Source organism: Dendrobates tinctorius, unplaced genomic scaffold (assembly GCF_039654945.1).
Source record: "Dendrobates tinctorius isolate UK_male_01 unplaced genomic scaffold, ASM3965494v1 ptg000251l, whole genome shotgun sequence".
NCBI lineage: Eukaryota > Metazoa > Chordata > Amphibia > Anura > Dendrobatidae > Dendrobates > Dendrobates tinctorius.
Window position 1 is genome coordinate 11,653,669 of NW_027361918.1, and position 17,422 is coordinate 11,671,090.

Below are 17,422 nucleotides of genomic sequence, written 5' to 3' on the forward strand. Positions count from 1 at the left end.
AGGATGGTTTCGATCCATCGACCTCTGGGTTATGGGCCCAGCACGCTTCCGCTGCGCCACTCTGCTTGTGTTAACAGATGTACAGAGTAAAATTCTAATGACTGTTTGTGTTCAGGTCGATGACATGTAAATTTTCAGCCATTACATATTTGTTGGCGACTAGAGTACTCCTGGGGTTCTGCAATTGTTTCTTTGTTTTTTTTTGCTTTCTTGTGTCATATTATTGTTGAAAATCATTAGAGGAAATGGTGTCTGACCATTGTTTAAGGTTCTGGTTAAAACTGGTGGGTGCGTCCGGCTGTTAGACGAAAGTTCGGCAGGCGTTTGTGTCTCTGTGGCGCAATCGGTTAGCGCGTTCGGCTGTTAACCGAAAGGTTGGTGGTTCGAGTCCACCCAGGGACGTTGGTTCCTTTTGCTTGGGTAGCATGCTACAGTTGAAGACGTTTTCACATTGGTGCTCAGCATCTCCATAAAGTAAAAGCACTGTTGCTGCCTAAGATTTGAATTCACAAGGCAAACTGGAGAAAAAACTTTCCGGTTGTGTTTCTGTCTACATGTCCAGAAAGAGCATAGCTGTCTGGTATTTGCCAGAAGGTTGAAAACATCTGATAGAATACACAAAACTTCCTTCGAGCCGGAATTGAACCAGCGACCTAAGGATTGCTAATTTAGATCTACAGTCCTCCGCTCTACCAGCTGAGCTATCGAAGGCTTGATTTAGCCATTGTTGAAAGTCTTCAAGGTTTGGACGTGTGTGCCACGAGCAGGTGGCATAAACAATTCACTCGGCCAACTGAAAAAGGAATCCAAAGATTGTATTGGAGAATGCGGGCATCGATCCCGCTACCTCTCGCATGCTAAGCGAGCGCTCTACCACTTGAGCTAATCCCCCATGCCCGACGAACGCCATTATCAGTTTCACGCCACACCATGTCACAGTTTACTTATAGTCAAATGTGCCATTGAGTGCTTTTTTTTTTTTTTTTTTTTTTTTTTTAAGTACAGATTCCTTTCTCCCATATTTGAAGAACATCTACGGAGTTCACAATGTGAATTATGGCCTACAAATAAAGTCGAGCAATTTTCTAGCAAACCATTTCTACGTATGTAGAGAACCAGACTGGGGGAGTAAAAAAAACTTACCTAGTTTGTAGAAAAAAGTTGTAATGCAGCACAATCCCAAGCAAAAAGATTGACCTTTTATGGTTTGGTTTGAATATAGAAAATGCTGAGAGGTCGCGAATCTCCTTCTGGTCCTTTGGCACGAGTTGTACTGGGATTTAGGATTTTGACTAGTGTTTTTGATCCGAGACACGTTTGCTGTTGACAGAAAAGTTCAGTTGATATGCAATGATGAAGTTTATAAAACACAACTATTTAGCAGAGGTTGGTTTCAATCCATTGACCGCTGGGTTTCACAATGTGAATTATGGTCTACAAATACAGTCGAGCAATTTTCTAGCAAACCATTTCTCTGTATATAGAGAACCAAAATGGGGAAGTGAAAAAAAACTTAGCTAGTTTGTAGAAAAAGATGCAATGCAGCACAATTTAGCAGAGGATGGTTTCGATCCATCGACCTCTGGGTTATGGGCCCAGCACGCTTCCGCTGCGCCACTCTGCTTGTGTTAACAGATGTACAGAGTAAAATTCTAATGACTGTTTGTGTTCAGGTCGATGACATGTAAATTTTCAGCCATTACATATTTGTTGGCGACTAGAGTACTCCTGGGGTTCTGCAATTGTTTCTTTGTTTTTTTTTGCTCTCTTGTGTCATATTATTGTTGAAAATCATTAGAGGAAATGGTGTCTGACCATTGTTTAAGGTTCCGGTTAAAACTGGTGGGTGCGTCCGGCTGTTAGACGAAAGTTCGGCAGGCGTTTGTGTCTCTGTGGCGCAATCGGTTAGCGCGTTCGGCTGTTAACCGAAAGGTTGGTGGTTCGAGTCCACCCAGGGACGTTGGTTCCTTTTGCTTGGGTAGCATGCTACAGTTGAAGACGTTTTCACATTGGTGCTCAGCATCTCCATAAAGTAAAAGCACTGTTGCTGCCTAAGATTTGAATTCACAAGGCAAACTGGAGAAAAAACTTTCCGGTTGTGTTTCTGTTTACATGTCCAGAAAGAGCATAGCTGTCTGGTATTTGCCAGAAGGTTGAAAACATCTGATAGAATACACAAAACTTCCTTCGAGCCGGAATTGAACCATTAGCAATCCGCTAATTTAGATCTACAGTCCTCCGCTCTACCAGCTGAGCTATCGAAGGCTTGATTTAGCCATTGTTGAAAGTCTTCAAGGTTTGGACGTGTGTGCCACGAGCAGGTGGCATAAACAATTCACTCGGCCAACTGAAAAAGGAATCCAAAGATTGTATTGGAGAATGCGGGCATCGATCCCGCTACCTCTCGCATGCTAAGCGAGCGCTCTACCACTTGAGCTAATCCCCCATGCCCGACGAACGCCATTATCAGTTTCACGCCACACCATGTCACAGTTTACTTATAGTCAAATGTGCCATTGAGTGCTTTTTTTTTTTTTTTTTTAAGTACAGATTCCTTTCTCCCATATTTGAAGAACATCTACGGAGTTCACAATGTGAATTATGGCCTACAAATACAGTCGGGCAATTTTCTAGCAAACCATTTCTATGTATGTAGAGAACCAGACTGGGGGAGTAAAAAAAACTTACCTAGTTTGTAGAAAAAAGTTGTAATGCAGCACAATCCCAAGCAAAAAGATTGACCTTTTATGGTTTGGTTTGAATATAGAAAATGCTGAGAGGTCGCGAATCTCCTTCTGGTCCTTTGGCACGAGTTGTACTGGGATTTAGGATTTTGACTAGTGTTTTTGATCCGAGACACGTTTGCTGTTGACAGAAAAGTTCAGTTGATATGCAATGATGAAGTTTATAAATCACAACTATTTAGCAGAGGTTGGTTTCGATCCATCGACCGCTGGGTTTCACAATGTGAATTATGGCCTACAAATACAGTCGGGCAATTTTCTAGCAAACCATTTCTATGTATGTAGAGAACCAGACTGGGGGAGTAAAAAAAACTTACCTAGTTTGTAGAAAAAAGTTGTAATGCAGCACAATCCCAAGCAAAAAGATTGACCTTTTATGGTTTGGTTTGAATATAGAAAATGCTGAGAGGTCGCGAATCTCCTTCTGGTCCTTTGGCACGAGTTGTACTGGGATTTAGGATTTTGACTAGTGTTTTTGATCCGAGACACGTTTGCTGTTGACAGAAAAGTTCAGTTGATATGCAATGATGAAGTTTATAAAACACAACTATTTAGCAGAGGTTGGTTTCGATCCATCGACCGCTGGGTTTCACAATGTGAATTATGGCCTACAAATACAGTCGAGCAATTTTCTAGTAAACCATTTCTCTGTATATAGAGAACCAAACTGGGGGAATGAAAAAAAACTTACCTAGTTTGTAGAAAAAAGTTGTAATGCAGCACAATCCCAAGCGAAAAGATTGATCTTTTATGGTTTGGTTTGAATATAGAAAATGCTGAGAGGTCGCGAATCTCCTTCTGGTCCTTTGGCACGAGTTGTACTGGGATTTAGGATTTTGACTAGTGTTTTTGATCCGAGACACGTTTGCTGTTGACAGAAAAGTTCAGTTGATATGCAATGATGAAGTTTATAAAACACAACTATTTAGCAGAGGTTGGTTTCGATCCATCGACCGCTGGGTTTCACAATGTGAATTATGGCCTACAAATACAGTCGAGCAATTTTCTAGTAAACCATTTCTCTGTATATAGAGAACCAAACTGGGGGAATGAAAAAAAACTTACCTAGTTTGTAGAAAAAAGTTGTAATGCAGCACAATCCCAAGCGAAAAGATTGATCTTTTATGGTTTGGTTTGAATATAGAAAATGCTGAGAGGTCGCGAATCTCCTTCTGGTCCTTTGGCACGAGTTGTACTGGGATTTAGGATTTTGACTAGTGTTTTTGATCCGAGACACGTTTGCTGTTGACAGAAAAGTTCAGTTGATATGCAATGATGAAGTTTATAAAACACAACTATTTAGCAGAGGTTGGTTTCAATCCATTGACCGCTGGGTTTCACAATGTGAATTATGGTCTACAAATACAGTCGAGCAATTTTCTAGCAAACCATTTCTCTGTATATAGAGAACCAAAATGGGGAAGTGAAAAAAAACTTAGCTAGTTTGTAGAAAAAGATGCAATGCAGCACAATTTAGCAGAGGATGGTTTCGATCCATCGACCTCTGGGTTATGGGCCCAGCACGCTTCCGCTGCGCCACTCTGCTTGTGTTAACAGATGTACAGAGTAAAATTCTAATGACTGTTTGTGTTCAGGTCGATGACATGTAAATTTTCAGCCATTACATATTTGTTGGCGACTAGAGTACTCCTGGGGTTCTGCAATTGTTTCTTTGTTTTTTTTTGCTTTCTTGTGTCATATTATTGTTGAAAATCATTAGAGGAAATGGTGTCTGACCATTGTTTAAGGTTCTGGTTAAAACTGGTGGGTGCGTCCGGCTGTTAGACGAAAGTTCGGCAGGTGTTTGTGTCTCTGTGGCGCAATCGGTTAGCGCGTTCGGCTGTTAACCGAAAGGTTGGTGGTTCGAGTCCACCCAGGGACGTTGGTTCCTTTTGCTTGGGTAGCATGCTACAGTTGAAGACGTTTTCACATTGGTGCTCAGCATCTCCATAAAGTAAAAGCACTGTTGCTGCCTAAGATTTGAATTCACAAGGCAAACTGGAGAAAAAACTTTCCGGTTGTGTTTCTGTCTACATGTCCAGAAAGAGCATAGCTGTCTGGTATTTGCCAGAAGGTTGAAAACATCTGATAGAATACACAAAACTTCCTTCGAGCCGGAATTGAACCAGCGACCTAAGGATTGCTAATTTAGATCTACAGTCCTCCGCTCTACCAGCTGAGCTATCGAAGGCTTGATTTAGCCATTGTTGAAAGTCTTCAAGGTTTGGACGTGTGTGCCACGAGCAGGTGGCATAAACAATTCACTCGGCCAACTGAAAAAGGAATCCAAAGATTGTATTGGAGAATGCGGGCATCGATCCCGCTACCTCTCGCATGCTAAGCGAGCGCTCTACCACTTGAGGTAATCCCCCATGCCCGACGAACGCCATTATCAGTTTCACGCCACACCATGTCACAGTTTACTTATAGTCAAATGTGCCATTGAGTGCTTTTTTTTTTTTTTTTTTTTTTTTTTTAAGTACAGATTCCTTTCTCCCATATTTGAAGAACATCTACGGAGTTCACAATGTGAATTATGGCCTGCAAATAAAGTCGAGCAATTTTCTAGCAAACCATTTCTACGTATGTAGAGAACCAGACTGGGGGAGTAAAAAAAACTTACCTAGTTTGTAGAAAAAAGTTGTAATGCAGCACAATCCCAAGCAAAAAGATTGACCTTTTATGGTTTGGTTTGAATATAGAAAATGCTGAGAGGTCGCGAATCTCCTTCTGGTCCTTTGGCACGAGTTGTACTGGGATTTAGGATTTTGACTAGTGTTTTTGATCCGAGACACGTTTGCTGTTGACAGAAAAGTTCAGTTGATATGCAATGATGAAGTTTATAAATCACAACTATTTAGCAGAGGTTGGTTTCGATCCATCGACCGCTGGGTTTCACAATGTGAATTATGGCCTACAAATACAGTCGGGCAATTTTCTAGCAAACCATTTCTATGTATGTAGAGAACCAGACTGGGGGAGTAAAAAAAACTTACCTAGTTTGTAGAAAAAAGTTGTAATGCAGCACAATCCCAAGCAAAAAGATTGACCTTTTATGGTTTGGTTTGAATATAGAAAATGCTGAGAGGTCGCGAATCTCCTTCTGGTCCTTTGGCACGAGTTGTACTGGGATTTAGGATTTTGACTAGTGTTTTTGATCCGAGACACGTTTGCTGTTGACAGAAAAGTTCAGTTGATATGCAATGATGAAGTTTATAAAACACAACTATTTAGCAGAGGTTGGTTTCGATCCATCGACCGCTGGGTTTCACAATGTGAATTATGACCTACAAATACAGTCGAGCAATTTTCTAGTAAACCATTTCTCTGTATATAGAGAACCAAACTGGGGGAATGAAAAAAAACTTACCTAGTTTGTAGAAAAAAGTTGTAATGCAGCACAATCCCAAGCGAAAAGATTGATCTTTTATGGTTTGGTTTGAATATAGAAAATGCTGAGAGGTCGCGAATCTCCTTCTGGTCCTTTGGCACGAGTTGTACTGGGATTTAGGATTTTGACTAGTGTTTTTGATCCGAGACACGTTTGCTGTTGACAGAAAAGTTCAGTTGATATGCAATGATGAAGTTTATAAAACACAACTATTTAGCAGAGGTTGGTTTCAATCCATTGACCGCTGGGTTTCACAATGTGAATTATGGTCTACAAATACAGTCGAGCAATTTTCTAGCAAACCATTTCTCTGTATATAGAGAACCAAAATGGGGAAGTGAAAAAAAACTTAGCTAGTTTGTAGAAAAAGATGCAATGCAGCACAATTTAGCAGAGGATGGTTTCGATCCATCGACCTCTGGGTTATGGGCCCAGCACGCTTCCGCTGCGCCACTCTGCTTGTGTTAACAGATGTACAGAGTAAAATTCTAATGACTGTTTGTGTTCAGGTCGATGACATGTAAATTTTCAGCCATTACATATTTGTTGGCGACTAGAGTACTCCTGGGGTTCTGCAATTGTTTCTTTGTTTTTTTTTGCTTTCTTGTGTCATATTATTGTTGAAAATCATTAGAGGAAATGGTGTCTGACCATTGTTTAAGGTTCCGGTTAAAACTGGTGGGTGCGTCCGGCTGTTAGACGAAAGTTCGGCAGGCGTTTGTGTCTCTGTGGCGCAATCGGTTAGCGCGTTCGGCTGTTAACCGAAAGGTTGGTGGTTCGAGTCCACCCAGGGACGTTGGTTCCTTTTGCTTGGGTAGCATGCTACAGTTGAAGACGTTTTCACATTGGTGCTCAGCATCTCCATAAAGTAAAAGCACTGTTGCTGCCTAAGATTTGAATTCACAAGGCAAACTGGAGAAAAAACTTTCCGGTTGTGTTTCTGTCTACATGTCCAGAAAGAGCATAGCTGTCTGGTATTTGCCAGAAGGTTGAAAACATCTGATAGAATACACAAAACTTCCTTCGAGCCGGAATTGAACCAGCGACCTAAGGATTGCTAATTTAGATCTACAGTCCTCCGCTCTACCAGCTGAGCTATCGAAGGCTTGATTTAGCCATTGTTGAAAGTCTTCAAGGTTTGGACGTGTGTGCCACGAGCAGGTGGCATAAACAATTCACTCGGCCAACTGAAAAAGGAATCCAAAGATTGTATTGGAGAATGCGGGCATCGATCCCGCTACCTCTCGCATGCTAAGCGAGCGCTCTACCACTTGAGCTAATCCCCCATGCCCGACGAACGCCATTATCAGTTTCACGCCACACCATGTCACAGTTTACTTATAGTCAAATGTGCCATTGAGTGCTTTTTTTTTTTTTTTTTTTAAGTACAGATTCCTTTCTCCCATATTTGAAGAACATCTACGGAGTTCACAATGTGAATTATGGCCTACAAATACAGTCGGGCAATTTTCTAGCAAACCATTTCTATGTATGTAGAGAACCAGACTGGGGGAGTAAAAAAAACTTACCTAGTTTGTAGAAAAAAGTTGTAATGCAGCACAATCCCAAGCAAAAAGATTGACCTTTTATGGTTTGGTTTGAATATAGAAAATGCTGAGAGGTCGCGAATCTCCTTCTGGTCCTTTGGCACGAGTTGTACTGGGATTTAGGATTTTGACTAGTGTTTTTGATCCGAGACACGTTTGCTGTTGACAGAAAAGTTCAGTTGATATGCAATGATGAAGTTTATAAATCACAACTATTTAGCAGAGGTTGGTTTCGATCCATCGACCGCTGGGTTTCACAATGTGAATTATGGCCTACAAATACAGTCGGGCAATTTTCTAGCAAACCATTTCTATGTATGTAGAGAACCAGACTGGGGGAGTAAAAAAAACTTACCTAGTTTGTAGAAAAAAGTTGTAATGCAGCACAATCCCAAGCAAAAAGATTGACCTTTTATGGTTTGGTTTGAATATAGAAAATGCTGAGAGGTCGCAAATCTCCTTCTGGTCCTTTGGCACGAGTTGTACTGGGATTTAGGATTTTGACTAGTGTTTTTGATCCGAGACACGTTTGCTGTTGACAGAAAAGTTCAGTTGATATGCAATGATGAAGTTTATAAAACACAACTATTTAGCAGAGGTTGGTTTCGATCCATCGACCGCTGGGTTTCACAATGTGAATTATGGCCTACAAATACAGTCGAGCAATTTTCTAGTAAACCATTTCTCTGTATATAGAGAACCAAACTGGGGGAATGAAAAAAAACTTACCTAGTTTGTAGAAAAAAGTTGTAATGCAGCACAATCCCAAGCGAAAAGATTGATCTTTTATGGTTTGGTTTGAATATAGAAAATGCTGAGAGGTCGCGAATCTCCTTCTGGTCCTTTGGCACGAGTTGTACTGGGATTTAGGATTTTGACTAGTGTTTTTGATCCGAGACACGTTTGCTGTTGACAGAAAAGTTCAGTTGATATGCAATGATGAAGTTTATAAAACACAACTATTTAGCAGAGGTTGGTTTCGATCCATCGACCGCTGGGTTTCACAATGTGAATTATGGCCTACAAATACAGTCGAGCAATTTTCTAGTAAACCATTTCTCTGTATATAGAGAACCAAACTGGGGGAATGAAAAAAAACTTACCTAGTTTGTAGAAAAAAGTTGTAATGCAGCACAATCCCAAGCGAAAAGATTGATCTTTTATGGTTTGGTTTGAATATAGAAAATGCTGAGAGGTCGCGAATCTCCTTCTGGTCCTTTGGCACGAGTTGTACTGGGATTTAGGATTTTGACTAGTGTTTTTGATCCGAGACACGTTTGCTGTTGACAGAAAAGTTCAGTTGATATGCAATGATGAAGTTTATAAAACACAACTATTTAGCAGAGGTTGGTTTCAATCCATTGACCGCTGGGTTTCACAATGTGAATTATGGTCTACAAATACAGTCGAGCAATTTTCTAGCAAACCATTTCTCTGTATATAGAGAACCAAAATGGGGAAGTGAAAAAAAACTTAGCTAGTTTGTAGAAAAAGATGCAATGCAGCACAATTTAGCAGAGGATGGTTTCGATCCATCGACCTCTGGGTTATGGGCCCAGCACGCTTCCGCTGCGCCACTCTGCTTGTGTTAACAGATGTACAGAGTAAAATTCTAATGACTGTTTGTGTTCAGGTCGATGACATGTAAATTTTCAGCCATTACATATTTGTTGGCGACTAGAGTACTCCTGGGGTTCTGCAATTGTTTCTTTGTTTTTTTTTGCTTTCTTGTGTCATATTATTGTTGAAAATCATTAGAGGAAATGGTGTCTGACCATTGTTTAAGGTTCCGGTTAAAACTGGTGGGTGCGTCCGGCTGTTAGACGAAAGTTCGGCAGGCGTTTGTGTCTCTGTGGCGCAATCGGTTAGCGCGTTCGGCTGTTAACCGAAAGGTTGGTGGTTCGAGTCCACCCAGGGACGTTGGTTCCTTTTGCTTGGGTAGCATGCTACAGTTGAAGACGTTTTCACATTGGTGCTCAGCATCTCCATAAAGTAAAAGCACTGTTGCTGCCTAAGATTTGAATTCACAAGGCAAACTGGAGAAAAAACTTTCCGGTTGTGTTTCTGTCTACATGTCCAGAAAGAGCATAGCTGTCTGGTATTTGCCAGAAGGTTGAAAACATCTGATAGAATACACAAAACTTCCTTCGAGCCGGAATTGAACCAGCGACCTAAGGATTGCTAATTTAGATCTACAGTCCTCCACTCTACCAGCTGAGCTATCGAAGGCTTGATTTAGCCATTGTTGAAAGTCTTCAAGGTTTGGACGTGTGTGCCACGAGCAGGTGGCATAAACAATTCACTCGGCCAACTGAAAAAGGCATCCAAAGATTGTATTGGAGAATGCGGGCATCGATCCCGCTACCTCTCGCATGCTAAGTTTCACACCACACCATGTCACAGTTTACTTATAGTCAAATGTGCCATTGAGTGCTTTTTTTTTTTTTTTTTTTTTTTTTTTTAAGTACAGATTCCTTTCTCCCATATTTGAAGAACATCTACGTAGTTCACAATGTGAATTATGGCCTACAAATACAGTCGGGCAATTTTCTAGCAAACCATTTCTATGTATGTAGAGAACCAGACTGGGGGAGTAAAAAAAACTTACCTAGTTTGTAGAAAAAAGTTGTAATGCAGCACAATCCCAAGCAAAAAGATTGACCTTTTATGGTTTGGTTTGAATATAGAAAATGCTGAGAGGTCGCGAATCTCCTTCTGGTCCTTTGGCACGAGTTGTACTGGGATTTAGGATTTTGACTAGTGTTTTTGATCCGAGACACGTTTGCTGTTGACAGAAAAGTTCAGTTGATATGCAATGATGAAGTTTATAAATCACAACTATTTAGCAGAGGTTGGTTTCGATCCATCGACCGCTGGGTTTCACAATGTGAATTATGGCCTACAAATACAGTCGGGCAATTTTCTAGCAAACCATTTCTATGTATGTAGAGAACCAGACTGGGGGAGTAAAAAAAACTTACCTAGTTTGTAGAAAAAAGTTGTAATGCAGCACAATCCCAAGCAAAAAGATTGACCTTTTATGGTTTGGTTTGAATATAGAAAATGCTGAGAGGTCGCGAATCTCCTTCTGGTCCTTTGGCACGAGTTGTACTGGGATTTAGGATTTTGACTAGTGTTTTTGATCCGAGACACGTTTGCTGTTGACAGAAAAGTTCAGTTGATATGCAATGATGAAGTTTATAAAACACAACTATTTAGCAGAGGTTGGTTTCGATCCATCGACCGCTGGGTTTCACAATGTGAATTATGGCCTACAAATACAGTCGAGCAATTTTCTAGTAAACCATTTCTCTGTATATAGAGAACCAAACTGGGGGAATGAAAAAAAACTTACCTAGTTTGTAGAAAAAAGTTGTAATGCAGCACAATCCCAAGCGAAAAGATTGATCTTTTATGGTTTGGTTTGAATATAGAAAATGCTGAGAGGTCGCGAATCTCCTTCTGGTCCTTTGGCACGAGTTGTACTGGGATTTAGGATTTTGACTAGTGTTTTTGATCCGAGACACGTTTGCTGTTGACAGAAAAGTTCAGTTGATATGCAATGATGAAGTTTATAAAACACAACTATTTAGCAGAGGTTGGTTTCAATCCATTGACCGCTGGGTTTCACAATGTGAATTATGGTCTACAAATACAGTCGAGCAATTTTCTAGCAAACCATTTCTCTGTATATAGAGAACCAAAATGGGGAAGTGAAAAAAAACTTAGCTAGTTTGTAGAAAAAGATGCAATGCAGCACAATTTAGCAGAGGATGGTTTCGATCCATCGACCTCTGGGTTATGGGCCCAGCACGCTTCCGCTGCGCCACTCTGCTTGTGTTAACAGATGTACAGAGTAAAATTCTAATGACTGTTTGTGTTCAGGTCGATGACATGTAAATTTTCAGCCATTACATATTTGTTGGCGACTAGAGTACTCCTGGGGTTCTGCAATTGTTTCTTTGTTTTTTTTTGCTTTCTTGTGTCATATTATTGTTGAAAATCATTAGAGGAAATGGTGTCTGACCATTGTTTAAGGTTCCGGTTAAAACTGGTGGGTGCGTCCGGCTGTTAGACGAAAGTTCGGCAGGCGTTTGTGTCTCTGTGGCGCAATCGGTTAGCGCGTTCGGCTGTTAACCGAAAGGTTGGTGGTTCGAGTCCACCCAGGGACGTTGGTTCCTTTTGCTTGGGTAGCATGCTACAGTTGAAGACGTTTTCACATTGGTGCTCAGCATCTCCATAAAGTAAAAGCACTGTTGCTGCCTAAGTTTTGAATTCACAAGGCAAAATGGAGAAAAAACTTTCCGGTTGTGTTTCTGTCTACATGTCCAGAAAGAGCATAGCTGTCTGGTATTTGCCAGAAGGTTGAAAACATCTGATAGAATACACAAAACTTCCTTCGAGCCGGAATTGAACCAGCGACCTAAGGATTGCTAATTTAGATCTACAGTCCTCCGCTCTACCAGCTGAGCTATCGAAGGCTTGATTTAGCCATTGTTGAAAGTCTTCAAGGTTTGGACGTGTGTGCCACGAGCAGGTGGCATAAACAATTCACTCGGCCAACTGAAAAAGGAATCCAAAGATTGTATTGGAGAATGCGGGCATCGATCCCGCTACCTCTCGCATGCTAAGCGAGCGCTCTACCACTTGAGCTAATCCCCCATGCCCGACGAACGCCATTATCAGTTTCACGCCACACCATGTCACAGTTTACTTATAGTCAAATGTGCCATTGAGTGCTTTTTTTTTTTTTTTTTTTTTTTTTTTTAAGTACAGATTCCTTTCTCCCATATTTGAAGAACATCTACGGAGTTCACAATGTGAATTATGGCCTACAAATACAGTCGGGCAATTTTCTAAAAGTTCAGTTGATATGCAATGATGAAGTTTATAAAACACAACTATTTAGCAGAGGTTGGTTTCGATCCATCGACCGCTGGGTTTCACAATGTGAATTATGGCCTACAAATACAGTCGAGCAATTTTCTAGTAAACCATTTCTCTGTATATAGAGAACCAAACTGGGGGAATGAAAAAAAACTTACCTAGTTTGTAGAAAAAAGTTGTAATGCAGCACAATCCCAAGCGAAAAGATTGATCTTTTATGGTTTGGTTTGAATATAGAAAATGCTGAGAGGTCGCGAATCTCCTTCTGGTCCTTTGGCACGAGTTGTACTGGGATTTAGGATTTTGACTAGTGTTTTTGATCCGAGACACGTTTGCTGTTGACAGAAAAGTTCAGTTGATATGCAATGATGAAGTTTATAAAACACAACTATTTAGCAGAGGTTGGTTTCAATCCATTGACCGCTGGGTTTCACAATGTGAATTATGGTCTACAAATACAGTCGAGCAATTTTCTAGCAAACCATTTCTCTGTATATAGAGAACCAAAATGGGGAAGTGAAAAAAAACTTAGCTAGTTTGTAGAAAAAGATGCAATGCAGCACAATTTAGCAGAGGATGGTTTCGATCCATCGACCTCTGGGTTATGGGCCCAGCACGCTTCCGCTGCGCCACTCTGCTTGTGTTAACAGATGTACAGAGTAAAATTCTAATGACTGTTTGTGTTCAGGTCGATGACATGTAAATTTTCAGCCATTACATATTTGTTGGCGACTAGAGTACTCCTGGGGTTCTGCAATTGTTTCTTTGTTTTTTTTTGCTTTCTTGTGTCATATTATTGTTGAAAATCATTAGAGTAAATGGTGTCTGACCATTGTTTAAGGTTCCGGTTAAAACTGGTGGGTGCGTCCGGCTGTTAGACGAAAGTTCGGCAGGCGTTTGTGTCTCTGTGGCGCAATCGGTTAGCGCGTTCGGCTGTTAACCGAAAGGTTGGTGGTTCGAGTCCACCCAGGGACGTTGGTTCCTTTTGCTTGGGTAGCATGCTACAGTTGAAGACGTTTTCACATTGGTGCTCAGCATCTCCATAAAGTAAAAGCACTGTTGCTGCCTAAGATTTGAATTCACAAGGCAAACTGGAGAAAAAACTTTCCGGTTGTGTTTCTGTCTACATGTCCAGAAAGAGCATAGCTGTCTGGTATTTGCCAGAAGGTTGAAAACATCTGATAGAATACACAAAACTTCCTTCGAGCCGGAATTGAACCAGCGACCTAAGGATTGCTAATTTAGATCTACAGTCCTCCGCTCTACCAGCTGAGCTATCGAAGGCTTGATTTAGCCATTGTTGAAAGTCTTCAAGGTTTGGACGTGTGTGCCACGAGCAGGTGGCATAAACAATTCACTCGGCCAACTGAAAAAGGAATCCAAAGATTGTATTGGAGAATGCGGGCATCGATCCAGCTACCTCTCGCATGCTAAGTTTCACACCACACCATGTCACATTTTACTTATAGTCAAATGTGCCATTGAGTGCTTTTTTTTTTTTTTTTTTTTTTTTTTTTTTAAGTACAGATTCCTTTCTCCCATATTTGAAGAACATCTACGTAGTTCACAATGTGAATTATGGCCTACAAATACAGTCGGGCAATTTTCTAGCAAACCATTTCTATGTATGTAGAGAACCAGACTGGGGGAGTAAAAAAAACTTGCCTAGTTTGTAGAAAAAAGTTGTAATGCAGCACAATCCCAAGCAAAAAGATTGACCTTTTATGGTTTGGTTTGAATATAGAAAATGCTGAGAGGTCGCGAATCTCCTTCTGGTCCTTTGGCACGAGTTGTACTGGGATTTAGGATTTTGACTAGTGTTTTTGATCCGAGACACGTTTGCTGTTGACAGAAAAGTTCAGTTGATATGCAATGATGAAGTTTATAAATCACAACTATTTAGCAGAGGTTGGTTTCGATCCATCGACCGCTGGGTTTCACAATGTGAATTATGGCCTACAAATACAGTCGGGCAATTTTCTAGCAAACCATTTCTATGTATGTAGAGAACCAGACTGGGGGAGTAAAAAAAACTTACCTAGTTTGTAGAAAAAAGTTGTAATGCAGCACAATCCCAAGCAAAAAGATTGACCTTTTATGGTTTGGTTTGAATATAGAAAATGCTGAGAGGTCGCGAATCTCCTTCTGGTCCTTTGGCACGAGTTGTACTGGGATTTAGGATTTTGACTAGTGTTTTTGATCCGAGACACGTTTGCTGTTGACAGAAAAGTTCAGTTGATATGCAATGATGAAGTTTATAAAACACAACTATTTAGCAGAGGTTGGTTTCGATCCATCGACCGCTGGGTTTCACAATGTGAATTATGGCCTACAAATACAGTCGAGCAATTTTCTAGTAAACCATTTCTCTGTATATAGAGAACCAAACTGGGGGAATGAAAAAAAACTTACCTAGTTTGTAGAAAAAAGTTGTAATGCAGCACAATCCCAAGCGAAAAGATTGATCTTTTATGGTTTGGTTTGAATATAGAAAATGCTGAGAGGTCGCGAATCTCCTTCTGGTCCTTTGGCACGAGTTGTACTGGGATTTAGGATTTTGACTAGTGTTTTTGATCCGAGACACGTTTGCTGTTGACAGAAAAGTTCAGTTGATATGCAATGATGAAGTTTATAAAACACAACTATTTAGCAGAGGTTGGTTTCAATCCATTGACCGCTGGGTTTCACAATGTGAATTATGGTCTACAAATACAGTCGAGCAATTTTCTAGCAAACCATTTCTCTGTATATAGAGAACCAAAATGGGGAAGTGAAAAAAAACTTAGCTAGTTTGTAGAAAAAGATGCAATGCAGCACAATTTAGCAGAGGATGGTTTCGATCCATCGACCTCTGGGTTATGGGCCCAGCACGCTTCCGCTGCGCCACTCTGCTTGTGTTAACAGATGTACAGAGTAAAATTCTAATGACTGTTTGTGTTCAGGTCGATGACATGTAAATTTTCAGCCATTACATATTTGTTGGCGACTAGAGTACTCCTGGGGTTCTGCAATTGTTTCTTTGTTTTTTTTTGCTTTCTTGTGTCATATTATTGTTGAAAATCATTAGAGGAAATGGTGTCTGACCATTGTTTAAGGTTCCGGTTAAAACTGGTGGGTGCGTCCGGCTGTTAGACGAAAGTTCGGCAGGCGTTTGTGTCTCTGTGGCGCAATCGGTTAGCGCGTTCGGCTGTTAACCGAAAGGTTGGTGGTTCGAGTCCACCCAGGGACGTTGGTTCCTTTTGCTTGGGTAGCATGCTACAGTTGAAGACGTTTTCACATTGGTGCTCAGCATCTCCATAAAGTAAAAGCACTGTTGCTGCCTAAGATTTGAATTCACAAGGCAAACTGGAGAAAAAACTTTCCGGTTGTGTTTCTGTCTACATGTCCAGAAAGAGCATAGCTGTCTGGTATTTGCCAGAAGGTTGAAAACATCTGATAGAATACACAAAACTTCCTTCGAGCCGGAATTGAACCAGCGACCTAAGGATTGCTAATTTAGATCTACAGTCCTCCGCTCTACCAGCTGAGCTATCGAAGGCTTGATTTAGCCATTGTTGAAAGTCTTCAAGGTTTGGACGTGTGTGCCACGAGCAGGTGGCATAAACAATTCACTCGGCCAACTGAAAAAGGCATCCAAAGATTGTATTGGAGAATGCGGGCATCAATCCCGCTACCTCTCGCATGCTAAGTTTCACACCACACCATGTCACAGTTTACTTATAGTCAAATGTGCCATTGAGTGCTTTTTTTTTTTTTTTTTTTTTTTTTTTAAGTACAGATTCCTTTCTCCCATATTTGAAGAACATCTACGTAGTTCACAATGTGAATTATGGCCTACAAATACAGTCGGGCAATTTTCTAGCAAACCATTTCTATGTATGTAGAGAACCAGACTGGGGGAGTAAAAAAAACTTACCTAGTTTGTAGAAAAAAGTTGTAATGCAGCACAATCCCAAGCAAAAAGATTGACCTTTTATGGTTTGGTTTGAATATAGAAAATGCTGAGAGGTCGCGAATCTCCTTCTGGTCCTTTGGCACGAGTTGTACTGGGATTTAGGATTTTGACTAGTGTTTTTGATCCGAGACACGTTTGCTGTTGACAGAAAAGTTCAGTTGATATGCAATGATGAAGTTTATAAATCACAACTATTTAGCAGAGGTTGGTTTCGATCCATCGACCGCTGGGTTTCACAATGTGAATTATGGCCTACAAATACAGTCGGGCAATTTTCTAGCAAACCATTTCTATGTATGTAGAGAACCAGACTGGGGGAGTAAAAAAAACTTACCTAGTTTGTAGAAAAAAGTTGTAATGCAGCACAATCCCAAGCAAAAAGATTGACCTTTTATGGTTTGGTTTGAATATAGAAAATGCTGAGAGGTCGCGAATCTCCTTCTGGTCCTTTGGCACGAGTTGTACTGGGATTTAGGATTTTGACTAGTGTTTTTGATCCGAGACACGTTTGCTGTTGACAGAAAAGTTCAGTTGATATGCAATGATGAAGTTTATAAAACACAACTATTTAGCAGAGGTTGGTTTCGATCCATCGACCGCTGGGTTTCACAATGTGAATTATGGCCTACAAATACAGTCGAGCAATTTTCTAGTAAACCATTTCTCTGTATATAGAGAACCAAACTGGGGGAATGAAAAAAAACTTACCTAGTTTGTAGAAAAAAGTTGTAATGCAGCACAATCCCAAGCGAAAAGATTGATCTTTTATGGTTTGGTTTGAATATAGAAAATGCTGAGAGGTCGCGAATCTCCTTCTGGTCCTTTGGCACGAGTTGTACTGGGATTTAGGATTTTGACTAGTGTTTTTGATCCGAGACACGTTTGCTGTTGACAGAAA

General features: G+C 40.7%; 8 non-coding genes across 8 annotated transcripts; all 8 read left to right on the forward strand.

The window, feature by feature from the left end:
* Window positions 1-328: 328 nt before the first annotated feature.
* TRNAN-GUU (transfer RNA asparagine (anticodon GUU)) lies at window positions 329-402 on the forward strand. The gene has a single exon. It is a non-coding gene; the product is annotated as a tRNA-Asn (tRNA).
* A 1,484-nt stretch (window positions 403-1,886) lies between these two features.
* On the forward strand, window positions 1,887-1,960 carry TRNAN-GUU (transfer RNA asparagine (anticodon GUU)). Its single transcript has one exon. It is a non-coding gene; the product is annotated as a tRNA-Asn (tRNA).
* Window positions 1,961-4,552: 2,592 nt separating this feature from the next.
* Window positions 4,553-4,626, forward strand: TRNAN-GUU (transfer RNA asparagine (anticodon GUU)). Its single transcript has one exon. It is a non-coding gene; the product is annotated as a tRNA-Asn (tRNA).
* A 2,231-nt stretch (window positions 4,627-6,857) lies between these two features.
* On the forward strand, window positions 6,858-6,931 carry TRNAN-GUU (transfer RNA asparagine (anticodon GUU)). The gene has a single exon. It is a non-coding gene; the product is annotated as a tRNA-Asn (tRNA).
* A 2,597-nt stretch (window positions 6,932-9,528) lies between these two features.
* On the forward strand, window positions 9,529-9,602 carry TRNAN-GUU (transfer RNA asparagine (anticodon GUU)). The gene has a single exon. It is a non-coding gene; the product is annotated as a tRNA-Asn (tRNA).
* Window positions 9,603-11,780: 2,178 nt separating this feature from the next.
* TRNAN-GUU (transfer RNA asparagine (anticodon GUU)) lies at window positions 11,781-11,854 on the forward strand. Its single transcript has one exon. It is a non-coding gene; the product is annotated as a tRNA-Asn (tRNA).
* A 1,616-nt stretch (window positions 11,855-13,470) lies between these two features.
* Window positions 13,471-13,544, forward strand: TRNAN-GUU (transfer RNA asparagine (anticodon GUU)). Its single transcript has one exon. It is a non-coding gene; the product is annotated as a tRNA-Asn (tRNA).
* Window positions 13,545-15,724: 2,180 nt separating this feature from the next.
* TRNAN-GUU (transfer RNA asparagine (anticodon GUU)) lies at window positions 15,725-15,798 on the forward strand. The gene has a single exon. It is a non-coding gene; the product is annotated as a tRNA-Asn (tRNA).
* Window positions 15,799-17,422: the final 1,624 nt, after the last annotated feature.